Source organism: Vigna unguiculata, chromosome 11 (genome assembly GCF_037176805.1).
Source record: "Vigna unguiculata cultivar grain cowpea cultivar isolate G323 ecotype 2 chromosome 11, ASM3717680v1, whole genome shotgun sequence".
NCBI classification, from domain to species: domain Eukaryota; kingdom Viridiplantae; phylum Streptophyta; class Magnoliopsida; order Fabales; family Fabaceae; genus Vigna; species Vigna unguiculata.
In genome coordinates, this window is record NC_140802.1 from 31,855,847 (window position 1) to 31,870,207 (window position 14,361).

At 39.0% G+C, this 14,361-nt stretch overlaps 1 long non-coding RNA gene across 1 annotated transcript; it reads left to right on the forward strand.

Moving 5' to 3' along the window:
• The first annotated feature begins 7,615 nt into the window (after positions 1 to 7,615).
• On the forward strand, positions 7,616 to 10,490 carry LOC146881780 (uncharacterized). Its single transcript, XR_014986521.1, has 2 exons — positions 7,616 to 7,757; positions 9,812 to 10,490. It is a non-coding gene; the product is annotated as an uncharacterized LOC146881780 (long non-coding RNA).
• Positions 10,491 to 14,361: the final 3,871 nt, after the last annotated feature.

Genomic DNA, 14,361 nt, shown 5'->3' on the forward strand with positions numbered 1-14,361 from the left:
TTCTATAAAAGAGAGTCCTAGAGCACTTTGTAGAATTTACTCTTAAAATTGCTAATAGAATGCTTATGTTGAGATCACTCCACTCTTCTATTATTTTGAGGGTACCTAAGCTAAAGGTTTCCAACATTTCCTCTAGCCACCTTCCACTAGTCTAGTTTCTAGTCTAGTCTCTTTTCACCACTCCAAATTTCATTGCTATAAGAGCATTAAACACTTGTTTCCATTCCCAAATCCACTGCCTATGGAGTATCAACCAGCCACCACACCTTGGAGCTCCATCATTTAGATAATGCAAGATCCAAAGCAATTAAAGTGCATCAGGTTAGAAAAACTATCCACTTTCAAAATTATTCATAAAGGCAAGATCAACCATTATCCTTTCTAAAATCTTATGATGATCCTCGTCCTAGAGTGCTTTTGCAAGATTTTACAAATTTTGTATTGAACTTTTAATTTGCAAAAGTTTCCTACTATCCACTTAGCCACCTCAAGTTATAACACAAAAATATATAATATCACCTTCTCTTCCAACTCTTACCACCACACAACTACAATTCTTTCTGTCTCTGTAGATTACAATGTCACTTCCCCTTCTCACTAACTTTTACATTGTTAGAAGATACCAAAAAACTTAACTTATAAAATTAGCACAAGGATTGTTGTGCAAAGGATTAGAATATGTCTACGAGAAAGTTACACAAAAAAGAAATACAATTAAACGACAATTGGAAACAAAAATCAAAGAAAATGTGAGAAAACCTACCTATGAAAATTGTAGAACCTCTGAAATGACAGAATACTAGAACCTGTAACAAATAAAATAGCAATCAATAATAAAATGCTAGAACCATTTCGATAACATGTGAAAATCACAATAATAATGTAAATCACTGAGAGAGCATATGAGAGGGGAGACAAAGCAAGAAGACAAAATGAAAGTGCAAACAAAAACATAAAAGAGAGTGAACCACTAAGATCAAAATTCAAGCATATATGTCAAGAGCGAAAGACTGAGAAGAATGATGATGCTAGGAGCAAAAGAGAAAGCAGAATGCGTATGAAGATTGAAGATCATTGGTAAGAGGTGCGAAAAAATATTGTGTCGTGATCGTGTGAAATAGTTGAAAAAGAAAAAAGAACATCGTTGTGAGAGGAAGAATGTCTTATAATTTGAAAAAAGGATCTTCAGTTTGCTGCGAATTATTTGTAATTTGATAACAATAGTTAATTTAACATTTAAAAAATAAATCATTATAAGTATAATTACTTTAGGATAATTTTATATAACAAAATCCACATGAATTAATTGTGGAGGCTTTTTTAAAAAACAATCTACATATATCTTTTTTAATAAATAATTTTTAAGGAACATTACATATATTTTCATAAAAATAAATTGATGAAAAAAGATTATAAGTAATAATTATATGCAATTCTTGGAGTTTGAAAGAAACCTAAACTATTTTTTGGAGGTTTAAAACTAAATCTTTGTAACTTAACAAAGGTTTTAAAAACCTAAACTACTTTATAGAGGTTTAACATTAAACCTTTGTGATTTAACGGAGGTTTTAAAAACCTACACTATTTTCTGGAGATTTAAAGTTAATCCTTTATAATTTAACGAGGGTTTCGAAAACCTGCACTATTTTTTATGGAGGTTTAAAAATAAACCTTTGGAATTTAACGAAGGTTTTAAAACCTCAGTTAGGTAAATTCATTGCTAAAGTTATATTAACCTCCGCTAAATAACCCTCTGTTAAATGCAATTTTTTTTTGTAGTGATTACTTACACATTGACTAATCTTAACTTCAATTCCATTTTGTATATTTTTTATGACACTGTTGGACTCAAATGCATTAGCTTATATTCTAAAAAGATGGGTTAAGTATTTTATTGATAGATGTTCCTACAGAGAACAAATAAGATCAGTTAGGCACAAGTATCACCTTACCCATATCCGCTATCTCCTCGGTTGGCTTCTTCCCCTTTGGCATATATCGGCTTGAACCCGGGAGGGGTTACCTGCAGAAGGGACTCTGAAGCTTCAGTCAGTCAAAGCTCTCAAAAGTAAAATCAGGTGATTAATGAAGTAATGATTGCGTACCTTTAATTTGCGGGGTCCATGTATATTTATAGATTATTAATTATGTTTGCCCATTGTATGGGTTAGGCCCTAGTTTGGGTTATAGGTGGGCTTGGGCCTTGGCCCAGGCCCTTAGTCTTGAATGTTGGGGCTTTGCTGGATATTAGGGGGGCCTTGATTTTACTGAGTATTTTAAGGTGGTCGGCCTAAATCGAGTACTTCCTTTGGCGGCTTGTGCCGCTATCGCTCATACGCTGTCCTAGGCAGTTCATTCCTCTTGGTATCTTAGGTTGCCGGTTCAGGCCGGTTAGGTTTAGGTTAGCGTAGACTGTTTACTTGAATGATTTCGTGTGTAGGTATGGTGATCGTTTATTGTTATTACTTGGTTAAAATGGTTCGGTATGGTACACCAGTCCCCCAGCCTTTGCCGATATAGGTATGTCAGTCAAGGGTGATATGTGTTGATATGCCAGCGGAACCGGTTAGGTGTGGTACACTAGTCCCCCAACCTTTAAGTGTGATGAACAGTGTTAAGGCTAAAGGCGGGAAAAGGTTGGGAGCAGGTGAAGAGATGTCAGAGGTTTAATCAGAGGGGATTTTTGCGCCGTCGTATCTGATACTCATGGCCTTTGGCGTGCCTGCGTCGATTGGTGTAGGTCGTGATTTTTTGGTAGGAAGAAGTTATATCGTTTGAGATTCATCGTTACAAATGCGGATTTCGTGATAGGTTTATGTTTGTTGGTTCATTTGCTAGAATTTCATAATCAGAGACTTTGTGTGCGTTATCCCTGTCCGACTAGTTCTTAGATCCTGCCATCATCTTTTCATAAAAATGTATGTCTAGTAGTAGTGATAGTGTGTCGTTGTCTTCTTCCAGTAGTGAGAGTATGGAGTCCGGGAGGAGTGTAGGTCGACGAGTTGAGGAGGAGAGTAGTAGCCTAGCGGCTGTGGTGGGCAGAATTCCGATGGAAACGATGACTGAGGTGCGAGAAGACCCTCCTGAAGAAATGGCAGAGAGCAATTGGCCGGCCAAGGCCGGTTATGAATGGATAGCGTCTGACGTCCGTAATCAGTTATCTCTGTTTCGGTGATCGCGTCTACTAAACTCTTGGTTGAACTGCACCCTTGTTATCGCGAAAGGTATGAACTGGGGTATCGTTTCCTTGGAGCGGGTGAGCGCCATTGACCGCGTATGACACGGTCAAAAAGGGGTGACTGAGAAGTTCTTCTATATGTATATGTGTCATTTCTCCCAGTTGCATGTGAGATTGCCGTTAGACGACTTCACCATGGGGGTGCTTCGTGCACTCAATGTGGCACCTACACAGTTGCATCCGAACAGCTGGGCCTACATGCAAGCTTTTCGTGTGTTATGCCAATCACTGTATCTACAACCATCTCCTCGTGCATTTTTATATTTTTATGACACTAGGCCACGTCAGCCAACTACTTGGCTATATTTGGTGAGCCGTCCTAGTATTAGTAGATTGGACGCGTTCTCACAGTCCTTCAAGCACTTCAAGGACGGTTACTTTAAGGTTGTGGTTAAGGAGAAGGGCAGGTCTTACTTCCTTAATGCAGATGGTAGCACAAAATTCCCGTTTAGTTGGACGGGAACCCCTTCTCGGTACAAGGATATGGGCACCGACGAGTTGTCGGCGGTGGATAAGGAGGTGGTGGAGGTCTTGATGAATTTTTCTGATAAGTTCCCCACTAAGGGCCTAGTTAGGGTTTATAATTCGTTTCACCGGATTATTGATATTGAAGGTATCTGTTTATGACTTAAACTGCTTTGATGTTTCTAAGTTGACTTACTCGGATGTTGGTGCGTTTTTATAGGGCATATGGCTTAGTCCGGGAAGAAGAACTTATCGCTCTTTCAAGCGCTGCGGAAAGAGATGGCCGCGAAGGCAAAGACAGCTGGGAACACTGATGTTCCAAACATACAAAAGTCGCTAGTTGAGGTGCATGTGCACGGTGGTACTAAAAGGAAGGCTGAGTTACCGGCTCGGCCCGGTAAGGGTAAAGACTTAAAAAAGGTCAAGGTTGCGTTACTTGGGCCGGGATCATCAAGCGGGGCAAAAGGACCAGAATCCGGTTTGATTGAACTACTGGAAACATCTATTAGGAAGGACATCGACATCAATCTTTCGGAGATAGTCATCAATTCCATCGATAGTATGGAGCCCGATCATCTGTGAGGGCCATGGTGGAATTCGAAAGCAAGGCGTTGATACTAAGTCACCGGGTTAGGTCTTTGTACCGACGAGAAGTGAAGGAGAGAGGTAGGGAAAAGGTGGAGGACTTGTAGGGAAAAGTTGATAAGTTTGTGGAAGAGAGGTGCAACTGGGAGAAATGACACATATACATATAGAAGAACTTCTCAATCGCCCCTTCTTGACCGTGACATACGTGGTCAATGGCGCTCACTCGCTCCAAGGAAACGATACCCTGGTTCACACCTTTTGCGATGGTGTGATCTCAATAAGGCTTATAGCATTGGGGCCAACGCCTGGGCCCATTCATTTTAATTTCTTTTATTTTTCATTATTTTTAATTAAATAAATCTGTTCTAATTGGTTTGTTTTTGTAAATGCAGCCAATTATTGAAATATTTGGCATTGGGCCTGCAGCCCAATTCGTATCCATGCTCTAGTCCACATCATGCCTAGTTGGCCCAATTCTAACTCACGCATGATTTGATGGCCATCCGCACACCTCTTGGCAGCCAACACTTGATCTTTCTTCATAGCATCATCTTATTGGGCCGCGCACAATTCTTCAACACGCATCCAATTTCTTCAGCAAATTCCTTCACAATCTATTTTACATGTGCAGCATCTTCCAACATGGGCCTCGCGTGCAGCCCAAATTGCTTTCCGCATGGCATCACCAATTCCTTCACTTGCACCACGTGTTCGTCTGCTGCACATTATGAGGAATGGTTTGTGCTTCAATCTGGTTGGGCCGCAAGGTGAATCAGCCCACTTGTGGCTAGGGTTAGACATCACAAGCGGGACACCAACATTCACTCGTCTATCACGTTGCAGCCATTCTCTTCATTCGTGCATCACCATTCACGCCGTTAGGTTCCTTATCAAACAACTGTTTGCCATCACGCCACTCCTTCCTCAAACACGCTATTAGGGTTTCCAACTTTCACCTATGCTCATGTTTTCTATTGGAGCGTTGTTTCAACATAGCTTTCCAACACAGTTTCCCGTTAGGATCCTTGTACACGACCTTGCTGCCGTTAAGAGCTTTTCTTCTTTCCTTCCATTCTCCGGTTGCCTCTCTTCTATAAAGGGGCAAGCCATTGTTTGTAATCTTTAGCTTTGATGAATGTTAGTTTGGTTGAGAGTACTCCCATCTTTCGTCTCTGCTCCAATCCTAACCCTAGATTAGGTTTTTACCTCTTAGGGTTCCCGAAACCAGTGAGATTCGAGCTTAAACACCATACACGAACCATTCCGCTGCGTTTTCCTCGCTCTCTGTGAGATTCAATCGGTGGAACGCCGATTGGAGAGATTTTCCGGCGAGCACCGCGACGGAGGAGCCTCATCAAGTGGTATTCAAAGCCACTCGGTTCTCGGAGTGTCGCAAGATAAGTATTCTTCGTCTTGTCTCTGATTTTTCTTGATCTGTTTGTTTCCGTCTTATTCACAATATGCTTGAGTCTCGAGTTTGCTTTTGTTGCTTCGCTGTGATTTAATCTGTGCTGAATTTTTTTTTTCTCGCTGATATTGATTCAAAATCCTTGTTCTGATAGTCTTGGATCAATACTGATTAATGCACTGTCATAAGCTCTCTAATCTGTCATTCAAATGCATGTCTTAGGTTTAATTTCTTTTTCTTACTTAGCTTTATTTTTTTTTTCGAAACATGTTTTGTCTTAGGTCATGTTAGTTGCTTTGTATGTCGTTGATTCCATAGATGTGTACCTAAATTGTGTTTTGTCTATTGTTTCGTCACTATTCAATATATGTTTTAATTCGAATGCGTAGTTTCATGTGTATGTTCTGGAGTTCTTTAATTGCTAGTAGATCAATAGCAATTTTTCTGCAGTGCATTTTCCACTACTTCGTGTTTTATTCGTGCTATTCCTGTTTTCATATTGTTTTCTAGTTCTGTTCCAGTTTCGGTTGTGATGTTTTTCACTGATAGTAGTTGATTCTGTTGTTCCTTTGTGCTTTGTTTGATTCTGTTCTTGCTCTAGAAATTCATCTGTTGGCCAAGGATTGTTGTGACTGAAGCATTTCATGTGTATTCCATCACAGTCTAATCTGATTTGTATCAGAATTTAAGTGTGGAAATGCAAGCTTAGTCATGAGAATGCATAGGCTATTTTAGCATCTTGTCTTAAGTAGTTTGTCTTCATTGCTGGAGTCATGTTCGTACTTGATAAATGTTTTTTATGCTATTGCTGGCCTAGTATATTTGTTTGAGTTTGAGCACTGCATCATTCTATTTGAGCATTCACAGGTTTTAATGTTTCTTTCTATAACTCTGATTTGCTCTGATTGCCTGATATCCAGATTTTGTACCTATTGCATGGTCATTGGAATCTGACTGGCAACTGCTTTTGTTTTCCTTGTGTGTCTGCTTAATCACATTTTATTGTTTCTGTGGTTAGCCTAGTTCTCTATCTGTAACTGTTGATTCATCTTTTGTTGAGTTGCAAATTCTGTTTTCACCGCTTTTGGCCATTAAAATTGCTCCAATGTTGTTTTTCTATTGTTTTGATGCAGCTTCTATGTATTAGTTCAGTTTTATACACATGTATTCGTTAGAATTGAACCTGCAGCATTCTGCGTTGTGCATTTTGTTTTGGCTGAAAGTTTGTTGCTATGATATAGTTTTACTGCAACTGGTTGATTTTGATTGATTCACATCTGCTGCATATTGATCATTGTTCTGCATTGGCCGAGAGTTTCTTGTGACTTCATTGTTTTCTAGTGTGCTTTTCATCATTGCTTTTAAGTTGGATCATTTGTCCTCTGCCATATGCATTTGGTCATTGAAATGGAAGTAGTACAAGTGTTGTAAATTGTTCTTAAAAGTCTTTGAGAGTTGCACGACAAGAAAGAAAATCAATGAAAAGATTATGCTGAAAAAGAAAACAATCTGGAAAAAAAATATAATAATGAAAAGTGTTGCAGGACTCTGGAATTTGTTTACTTCCTTAGTGTGCAAAGAGTGTAGCACAACTCACACAGATACTACTATCATCTTCAATTTCAATTTGCATGTACTCTTAATTCAACTTGTTTTAAGTCTTTGTTTGATTTTCGTTTTGTTCATCTTGTTCTAGATACATTCCTTAGGTTCCTTTTTTGTGCCTTCTTTATTGGTTAGCTTGTTTTCTTGCTTGTCTTTATTGGCTATCCTTGAGTTTGTCTATTAAATCTTTCAATTGATGTTGTCCCATTCTTTCATTTGAGCTTTTATTGTTTTTCTGAATTTTTTTCCTCTCACGCAGCTTGATTTGCTCTTGATTCTGTGTTGGATCCAACATACTCACTGTTTTGGCAGCATTTGTAGGTGAAGCCTCTTCTTGGAGAAGGAGGGTGAGTGAATCTATTGTGAGAGTACATTGCCGAGAGAATTGTGGCGTCAGCTGAGACGTGAGAGAATCAAAGTGGAAGAAACACTTGAGGGAGATATGTTTTGGAGGTTGGACCGAGAGAGACATAGCATAGCTTTCTTTTATTTTGTGTTTTGCTGTTTTCATATCACGACATTTGTGTATTATTTCTTTTTCAGTTGTTGTTTTCCTTCATTTGGCTTAGGTGGGAAAATGCTTTAGAGCAATCCCATCCTTAGCATTCATTGTAATAGTTTAAGTGTGTTTAGTGTGAGGTTCAAGGGGTTCCAAAGGCCACTTGTATCTTCACTTAGGTTTTTCGTCTAGTTTATGTTTTCAGTTTTTTTTTACATTTTCAGTCTTTATGTTTTCAGCTTTTATGCTCTGTGTTTCAATGTCCAGGTTCTGTGTTGCGTGCTTTGTATGCTTGTATTTCTGTTTTAGGTCACCGTGATATCTAGGTGCAATGTGTTTAACACCTAGTTGACCTTCTTTTGGTCTTTAAATTTTCACTTTCTTCACACATTTTGTCAAATTGTTTCTTACAATCTGTTTTCCTTTGAATTTTTCTTGAGAAATTTTGTGAAAGAAATTTAGAGATCTTTGGCTAGGAAAGGCTTAGTTCCTAAGCTTGTCCATGTGACTCACCTCCCTTTCCTGGGAGTATCTCTAGAAATCTTTTCTATTATTTTCTCTTTAGAAATTCATCAATTTCTTTTTGAAAGAAAATTGTTTTGCTAAAAGTGTTTTAAAATGAGTTTTTCTTCTTCTAGCCATATGCATGTAGATAGGCATAATAGTGTGCATTTAGATAGGCATAGTAGTCATGAGTTGCATCATACCATTCATAGTCACATTCCATTCTTTGGGGAAGATATAGGACCAATATCATTTAGAGATTGGATGTGGGATACTGAGAAGTTGGTGCAACCAATGTTTAGTAAATATAATCATATAGACATTCTTAGGCATGTTACATCTAAGTTTGTAGGACGTGCATTTGATTGGTGGCAAGAGAGGCAATATAATGTGAAAAAGGGGAGAACATCATGCATCAATATATTTTATGAATTAAAAACATGTATGTGGAAACATTTCATTCCCCCTTCATTTAGGATCACTAAAGCACAACAAGCTAGGATAGAAGACTTAATTGACATTGGGGATGCATTCATCCAAAACATTGATAAGTTTTCTAGCCTAGAAATAGATTTTAAGCACAATTTAGACTTGCTCTTGAGTGCACAAAGAAAGAGAGAAAAATACAAGAGAGAGCAAGCTAAACATCAAAAGCTTTGAGAGATTGAAAAGAAGAGAGCCAAAGAAGAGCTTGAGAAGCTTTGTACTAAAAAAGAACAAGAGGAAAAAGAGATAAAAGAGAAGAAAAAGAGAGAGGAAGAAAAGGTTAAAGAGGAGAGTTTAAGAAAAGCAAAAGAAGAGAATGAGAGAAAAGAATTAGAGGAAAGAGAGAAAATAAACCAAGAGAGTAATCTTGAAATACAATCACAAGTGGTAGAGTTAAGGATCATTTCAAATGCCAAAAGAGAACTCATTGTTAAGGATTTGGTGTTCAATCTTTCACTAATCCCTTCAATTAAGTTCCAATTTTCAAAGGAAGTTCTTACATCTTTAAACTCTATTCACTTTGTCATTAAATCTTTTGTTTTGTTTCTTTCTCAAACATTTTGTTCTCAATCTCATTCCCTTATTTCATCCTCCTCACCTTGTGTAAAAACACACTTTGACTCTACAATTCTTTTCAAAAATCATCTTAGTCAAAGTGTAAAACATTCCTTTTGTGAAATGGGCCTAATATCATCTTTTTCAATCTTTACGAGCCCATTTTCACACATTTCCCAATCACTTATGTTGCATGGCCATTATGCTTTTAATTCAATTTTATTTGATGACTACTACAGATTTATTTTTGATCCTGGTGGAACCATCAATTTGGTTGTTGTGAGCCTTTTACACCCACTTGATATGAGGACAGATCCTCTTCAAGAGGGAGGGGATGATGTGATCCCAATAAGGCTTATAGCATTGGGGCCAACGCCTAGGCCCATTCATTTTAATTTCTTTTATTTTTCTTTATTTTTAATTAAATAAATCTGTTCTAATTGGTTTGTTTTTGTAAATGCAGCCAATTATTGAAATATTTGGCATTGGGCATGCAGCCCAATTCGTATCCATGCTCTAGTCCACATCATGCCTAGTTGGCCCATTCTAACTCACGCATGATTTGATGGCCATCCGTACACCCCTTGGCAGCCAACACTTGATCTTTCTTCGTAGCATCATCTTATTGGGCCGAGCCCAATTCTTCAACACGCATCCAATTTCTTCAGCAAATTCCTTCACAATCTATTTCATGTGTGCAACATCTTCCAACATGGGCCTCGCGTGCAACCCAAATTGCTTTCCGCATGGCATCACCAATTCCTTCACTTGCACCACGTGTTCGTCTGCTGCACATTATGAGGAATGGTCTGTGCTTCAATCTGGTTAGGTCGCAAGGTGAATCAGCCCACTTGTGGCTAGGGTTAGACATCACAAGCGGGACACCAACATTCACCCGTCCATCACGTTGCAGCCATTCTCTTCATTCGTGCATCACCATTCACGTCGTTGGGTTCCTTATCAAACAGCCGTTTGCCATCACGCCCTTCCTTCTTCAAACACGCTATTAGGGTTTCCAACTTTCACCTATGCTCCCGTTTTCTATTGGAGTGCCATTTCAACATAGCTTTCCAACACAGTTTCCCGTTAGGATCCTTGTACACGGCCTTGCTACCGTTAAGAGCTTTTCTTCTTTCCTTCCATTTTGTAGTTGCCTCTCTTCTATAAAGGGGCAAGCCATTGTTTGTAATCTTTAGCTTTGATGAATGTTAGTTTGGTTGAGAGTATTCCCACCTTTTGTCTCTGCTCCAATCCTAACCCTAGATTAGGTTTTTACCTCTTAAAGTTTCCTAAACCGGTGAGATTCGAGCTTAAACACCATACACGAACCATTCTGCTGCGTTTCCCTCGCTCTTTGCGAGATTTAACTGGTGGAACGCCGATTGGAGAGCTTTTTCGGCGAGCACCGCGACGGAGGAGCCTCATCAAGACGCGACCACCGAAACAGAGACGACTATCCATTCGTAATCGGCCTTGGCCGGCCAATTGCTCTCCGCCATTTCTTCAGGAGGGTCTTCTCGCACCTCAGTCACTGTTTCCATAGGAATTCTGCCCACCACAGCCGCTGGGCTACTACTCTCCTCCTCAACTCGTCTACCTACACTCCTCTCAGACTCCATACTCTCACTATTGGAAGAAGATGACGACACACTATCACTACTACTAGACATACCTTTTTATGAAAATATGACGGCAGGATCTAGGAACTAGTCGGACAGGGATAACGCACGCAAAGTCTCTGATTATGAAATTCTAGCAAACATAACCCCATTTATAATGATGAATCTCAAACGATATAACTTCTTCCCGCCAAAAAATCACGACCCACACCAATTGACGCAAGCACGCCAAAGGCCATGAGTATCATAACGACGGTGCAAAAACCCCCTCTGATTAGACCTCTCACATCCCTTCAACTGCTACCAACCTTTTCCCGCCTTTAGCCTTAACACTATTCATCACACTTAAAGGCTGGGGGATTGGTGTACCACACCTAATCGGTTTTGCTGGCATATCAACATATATCACCCTTGACCGACATACCTATATTGGCAAAGGCTGGGGGACTGGTGTACCATACCGAACCATTTTAACCAAGTAATAACAATAAACGATCACCATACCTACACGCGAAATCATTCAAGTAAACAGTCTACGCTAACCTAAACCTAACCGGCCTGAACCGGCAACCTAAGATACCAAGAGGAATGAACTGCCTAGGACAGCGTATGAGCGATAGCGGCACAAGCTGCCAAAGTGTTGAAAGGGGGAGCCTTTCATCCATAAATGAAGAACAATTTTGATGATGTCTACTGATCTGGGATAAAACATAGCTTGGTCCAGTTAGGATATGCATTAGGATATTAGCTTCTCTTTATCAATTGTATTTCAGGCTTGCTGTGTAACTCTGTATATGATTAGCTCCTTGACTAATTGATTAGCTGTGAGTATTGTACTAAGTAAGTGAAAATATACTTACGATAATCGATTAGGTAAATGGCTAATTGAATTAGTGACAGCAAAAACCTTTGTATAAAAGCTGTTTTGTAATCTGTTTTGGGTCTGGAATTTTTGAGAGAGATCACGCAGTCTTCATCTGAGAAAGAGCAATCTGAGAGACAGAAGAGCTTCAGAAGATTCTGCAATAACCCAAGCACAGATCCAAGAATGATTGATGGTTGACTCTACCATGAAGGATCTTGCTTGATTCAAGGAGCATCAAGTCAAATCTGCACAACTTAGGTGTTTTCGTTTCTTGTTTTGTTTTCTGTGTCTTTGATTACAGTAGCTTCAGTGGTTGAAGTGTGGACCTAGGTGCAATTGTGTGGATGCATTGCTCCTAGGGGAAGTTCTTGATTGTTGAATCAAGTTCTTGGGTTTTGGGGGTTAGAATTACATAGGTGTGCTTGTAATTCTTGGAACCTTTCTGTTTAATGGAATCCTCCTAAGTGTGTTACTTAGGAGAAGACTGGATGTAGATTCTTTTTGAATCGAACCAGTATAAATTGTGTGTCTTGCTTCTTTCTTCTCTCTTTTAATTCTCCTTGATTGTTTTAAAACAGTCCATTAACCCAGAACTGTGTGATTGATTAACTAAGCTTTAAACCTTAAAGACTCCTTCAAGATACACTTTAAACAAGTGAGAAACTCATTAATCAACACAGATCCCTTTGTGGTTAAGAGTATTAGAAAGATCTATTTTTAACAATTGGCACCAGAGCTGGCTAATCGCACGATAATCGATTAGAAAGATCCTGATATGTCTAATACATCTCAAACCTTTGCTGAAGGGGCATCCATCAACAGGCCACCTCTGTTTGCTGGTGAAAACTACCCTTTTTGGAAAATTAGAATGAAAATTTTTCTTGAATCAGTGGACAAAGGGGTCTGGGATGCTGTAGTTAATGGACCTTTTCAACCCATTAAAGTTGTGGAAGGCAAAACTGTTCTTAAAGAATTCTCACAATGGACTCTTGATGAAAATAAAAGGGCGCACTATGATGTTAGAGCCAAAAATATTATATCCTCTGCACTAACTTTGGATGAATTTTACAGGGTATCTGTGTGTGAATCCGCCAAAGAGATGTGGGATGTTTTGGAGGTCACCCATGAGGGCACGAATGAAGTCAAAAGGGCAAGGAAGAATACTCTCATTCAAGAGTATGAGATGTTCAGAATGAAGGCTGGAGAAAGCATTTGTGATGTGCAGAAAAGATTTACACATATAGTAAATCACCTTCTAGCTCTTGGCAAGATCTTTGACAAAGAAGAATTGAATATCAAAATCTTGAAGAGCTTAAACAGGACATGGCAGCCCAAAGTCACTGCAATTTCAGAATCCAAAGACCTCACTAGCATGAACATAGCTACACTCTTTGGAAAGCTAAGAGAACACGAACTAGAGCTTGGAAGACTCAAGGAAGAAGAGGATGGAGAAAAGAGGCACACAATAGCCTTGAAGAGTGCTGTAAAATCTGCAGCAAAACTGAAGAAAGCAGAAATTGTAGATGAATCTAATGATGATTACAACTCTGACAGTGAAGCCTTGAGACTAATGGTAAAGGGGTTCTCAAAATTTATAAAATACAAGAACAAAGCTACCAGTAATTCTGCAGAAATTAAAAGATCCTCTAGGAAGCAAGAAAAACATGTTCCAACTTGCTATGAGTGTGGAAAAATGGGACACATCAAACCTGAATGCCCTGTCCTCAAGCTGAAGCAAAAATTAGAAGAGAAAGGTGAGACAGACAAGCACAAGAAGAAAAGGAAAGCTTACAATAGTGACTCCAGCTCATCTAGTGAATCTGATGGAAGCATTGAGGAAGAGACCAACCTCTGTCTTATGGCTGGAACAAGCTCTTCTAAGAGTAGTGTGAGTAGTTTCAACTCCAATGATGATGAAAATAATTACTATGAATTACTTGATGCTTTTAATGAATTGCATAAGGAAGCTACAAAATTGCAAAAGTCAAATAATAAGCGTAGAGGAGAAATTAAATGGCTTGAAGGTAGAGTAAAGCAACTAAAAGAGGAAAATGAAAATCTGATAACAAGTCTTGAAAAACTAGAGAAATCTAAGAAACACTCTAGGTCCAAAGATGACACAAGCTCTCCCCAATGTGAAAAATGCCCAGGACAGCTAGAAAAGATAGATTATCTAATGAAAACTCTCTCAAAATTCACTTTGGGAAGATCAAATCTTGATGCAGTGTTAGGATCTCAAAGGAGTGTGCTTAATAAAGAGGGAATAGGTTACAGTGGCAAATCTAATCCATTAGGCACCAGAAGTTTTCTAGATATGAGTAAACCAACATCTGTCATTTGCTCCTACTGTTCTGAACCTGGCCATTTTTCTAATTCCTGCTACTTTAAAAATTGTGGGGTTCCTAAAGGAGAGTACAGATGGGTACCTAAAGGAACACCTCAAACCACTAACATGAAAGGACCCAAGTTCAATTGGGTACCTGCATCTTCTCTTTAATCTTTGTTTCAGGTGTGTCTTGATGCAAGTCT